Source organism: Brassica oleracea, chromosome C5 (genome assembly GCF_000695525.1).
Source record: "Brassica oleracea var. oleracea cultivar TO1000 chromosome C5, BOL, whole genome shotgun sequence".
NCBI lineage: Eukaryota > Viridiplantae > Streptophyta > Magnoliopsida > Brassicales > Brassicaceae > Brassica > Brassica oleracea.
The window spans coordinates 18,030,888-18,035,515 of NC_027752.1; positions in this window are offsets into that span (position 1 = coordinate 18,030,888).

Sequence of the window (4,628 nt, forward strand, 5' to 3'; positions counted from 1 at the left end):
GATTAGGGTTTTAATATGTGATTTGATAATTATAGTATAATTAATTCTGATACTTATATTATTTAGGGTTTATAGATATAGGGTTAGGGTTTATCGGATTTTAACTTGTAAAAACCGATTTGGGGTTTTAATCATGTAGGAACATGATTTAGGGCTTGGGGTATCGAACTTTTAGAGCTTCATTTTACTCAATGAGGATTTTTGATCTATTACCCTATGGTTTTTATTCATAAAGATTAGGGTTTTAGGGTTTCATTCTTTATCAATCAATCCATGTTCGATTATGGGTGCTTAAGTTTTGAATTACCTTTTAACATTAGATGATTGTTGAATCGGAGCACCAAAGGAGTTGAGCCGCGAGCTGGACACGAACGGGACACAAGCTGGAATGGATCGAGTCGCTTCTATCGGGTCGCAGACGTCCTTTGTTGCTTGATCGGGAACGCCTTGATCGTCGGACGCGAGCTGCCTGATGTTGTCTAGAACGAGGAAGATGTCGCGTGCTGGAGCTGCTCTCGGGTCGCGAACGTCTGAGCTAGGATCAAGAACGCCTTGGGCTGAAGCTGATCGGGGACGCGAGCTGGAACAAATGGGGGAACAAGAGACGCGATCGGGGTTTATGGTTCGTCAGATCGCCGACTAGGGTTAGGGTTTTAGAGTTTTTCGATTTGGGTATTAGCTTAGGGATTTAGAGTTTCGTGCTGATAACGTGTTATAAAAGTAATGGAAAAGGCTATATTTATTCATAACATAAAGGTTCCTTATATAGGAGGTTACACCGTCATAGATAAATGGAAAAATTACAAATCATAATCTTTTGGTTATGAATCCACAATCTGGTTCATAACATAGGTGTTTTTGTCAAGTTCAAGAGTTTGAATAGCCTTGTAGACAATTGTTCAGATGGTGTATGGGCACTATACTTTTATTAAACGTATAATTTTCTATGAGCTACCTTAATCCGATAACACTAAATTTAGTGTTTTGTTTCTTATTTTATTTTTTCATATTTAATCATAACATCAAGATTAATTATATTAAAATTTTAATAACTTTTAAATTTTAATTATTTATATTTAATAAATAATTATTTTATAGCATTTAGAGTCTATGTTTGTTCGTCAAAGTTTTATATTTTATAAAATATTTTAAATACAACTAAAATTTTATTCTATTAAAACATAAATACAAAAGTATCTAATATATTTTATTTTGTTAAATAATAATACTCATTTAGTGATACTATTAACTAAAAAAATAATTTTATATTTTTTGAAAATAAAATAAAACCATAAATACAAAACAATACAATGTATTTATTTTTAATTGCAATTAGTTATTATTGATACCAACTTAACTATATTATCAATTAAACATATTTTTTTCCAAGATTTGGTGGAATGAATAATATTACACTAAATTTTTGTGTTATACTATTTTCAAAACACCAAATTTAATGAAATTTAATAGAAGCTGTAGCTTTATTTTGATAATATGTTTGGACCAAAAGATTTGATGGGCCAAAAGATTTGATGTGTTTCATTAGGAAAGATTTAATAAAAAAATAATAATATATGTTTGGGCCAAAAGATTTGATGGGCTGTTACGAGGTTTGAGGTCAAAATTTCCCGTTTATTTTCTTTTTTGAAATGACAATAAATTATCTGCGTAGGTTCCGGACAAAGTCTAATAAATACTCCTATTCGTCTTACTCCTTATTAAAAACTAATTAACGTAGATTTTATCAAATTGCGAAAAATTATTTCAAAATGTTTACGAGTTCCTAAATCTCATGGCTAGTCAGCTAGCTAGTCTTACATCGGCGTCTATATTTAAATGTTTCTTTAAACTCCAAACAAATAAAAAATCATATATACCCTAACAGAGTATAATATCTACATTAACACTACTAAAATGAACACTGATCTTATAAGCAGAATAATTATGAAACAAAAATAGAACTATTACATCAAATTTTAGCATCACATATACATTGTCTTTGACATTGATAACCATAAAAGAAGAACTGATTTGGTGGCGACATCCCCGATAATCCATAACCTAACAATGCTTGTTCATCCGTTTATACGATTCGGAGTACGTCTGGGTGTTCGGGTCAGGTTAAGACCGGTTCCTTTCAGGTCTGGATCCTTCGAGTCATAAACATTCGGACTCAATAGGTACATAGAAATTTTTGGTTCGGGTTCGGGTCGTTCTTCTCGGATCCGGGTCGGTTTGAATCTATATTTAAAATATCCATGAAATACCCGTAATTTTCTTGGTCCATATCGGGTCCGGATCGAGTTCGGGTATTTAGGATCTGAAAAGGACATGACATACCCAACTCCATCAAATTTAGTCGATATTTGTCACATATATCTAAAATTTTACAAAATAACTTAAATGAAACTATAAATAATTAAAATAAAACATTTTTAAACTCTAAAATTTATATTTTAAAGCTTTATATTACTTAAAAAATGTTACAAAATAATAACAAATGTTGATAGCAAAAGATATTTCATTTAAATCATAAAATAATATATATAAAATAGAACACAAAAAATCATAGTTTTAGATATACATGTTTTTAAGTCGGGTACAAATCGGTTCTTATCGGGTCTGGTCTATTCGGGTTGGTCCTTTTCGGGTCTGGGTCTTTTCGGGTTGGTTTCTTTCGGTTCTGGTTCTTTCGAATAAAAAAAATTTAGACCCAAATGCTACTCGTAAATTTTCGGTTCGGTTACAGGTTGGATATTTTCAGGTTGATTCCGATTCAGGTTTTCGAGTCCAGGTTAATATGCCAATGTCTAACTAGGAGGATGAGTGGTAAAGATTTGCTTTGGACAAGACCCTTAACCTAACAACAATGCCGGTTTTACCAAAAAAAGAAGACCTAACAATGCTGAATGAACAACCATTTATCCAATCGAGCTGTGAAAATGCCATATGTTACATAAAGATAAAATCAAATAATATTTAATATACAAAATATATCACTGCCAATTTATTTTATAGTTTTTTTTTTGTCAACCATTGTATTAAGCCGTTGGGCTAAACGAGATTACAAATGGAAATCAAAATTTTAAACCCAATATATTGATAAGCCCACCCGAAACCCAAACTGTAAAGATAAGATGACCAGATACAAACCATCTGTCCACCACATGTCATCTATCAATACAAGGTGAGAGCTACGTGTTACGCTGGGGCACTGAGTCGCTTCTTTGCCGGAACCGCCGCCAACTCCGGTGGCGAAATCGTTTCCAAACCCAGAAGATCAACTCTAATTTTGATTCCATTTGCTTGCCTCACTCCCTTATACGCCTCTGCCTCCAAAGATCTTCATCACTTACACCGGATGTGGATTCACCAAGAAGCTTCAATCGATTGGGTTCAGCCATCGTCGAAACACTTACAGAAGCAAGCTTCAACTTTTTTTAAACGTAACTTGACCAAACGATGAAGACAAACATGCAAAACTCGATTCTTTATCTCATTAGAATACTTTGCTTAAGTTTTTACGAGCAAAGATTGACATCTTTTGGAGATAGAGATCAAGCATAACCGACAATAGGGTATAGGAACTCAGAAAACCAATAGGGATTTAAGATGAAGAAAGAGAGTAGAAGCTTAAGACTTTGTTAAAATCGAATCAAACCGAAGATAAAAGATAAAGAGTGATGAAAAGCTTAAGTTTGATTTGAAGAGAAAAAACACAACAAAATTCCGAGCGGAAACTACAAATCGCCTAAGCGAAAAGAGAATTCGCCATGCGAAAGTCAAAATCGATCCTAAGATCGAAAATATTCACAACCAAAAAAACGATTCAATTAATAAAATTGAATCGAATATGAGACATCTCATCTCTTCTTCCCCCGCGAAAGATCCAGAGAGAGAGAGAGACTTTATGTATTTTTTTATAGTTTTTTGTTAGCTTTTGAAGTTAGTCACTCTAATTCTCTAATCACTTATAGCCAACGTTCGTATGTTTTTTGGATTACGTAATTGATTTAATTAGAACGCTTACAATCAACAGTGTATATTTCTCCTTTCTCAAAAAAAAAAACAATGTACTTCTTGTTATAAAAGCGCCGTGTTGAAAATGGATGAGGCGCAGAAGTTTTTGACTTTATAATCAATATGGATCTCGCTGTCACTATGCACGCATAGTAACTTCAACTTTTTCACTTCTATATGAATCGATCATTTCGATCGATTGTATAACACCATCCTTCTTCAATAACACATTCTCTCTTCTTATCTGTGTTATCTTTTTCGTACGGGTATAAAATTTTGCTTTATTTAAATTCCTGCGATATAATAAAATTCCAGTTCCTTTTATAACACGTTATCAGCACGATCACTCTGCGATTCGAAATGGATCAGAATGCTAATGGAGCAAAATCTAAGAAACGGATTCGTGAAATATGCATACCAGATAGTGGAACGACGCACACTATTCTGAAGCAAAAGAGATATTTCTCTGATATAAAACCGACAAGAATTGTCGTCAATACAATATCAGGTCCTGCAGACGTGATTGAAGGAACTGGTAAAGCAAACTTTACTTTACCGAATGGAACAAAATTTTCCATAAATAATGCTCTATATTCTCCAAGTTCTAA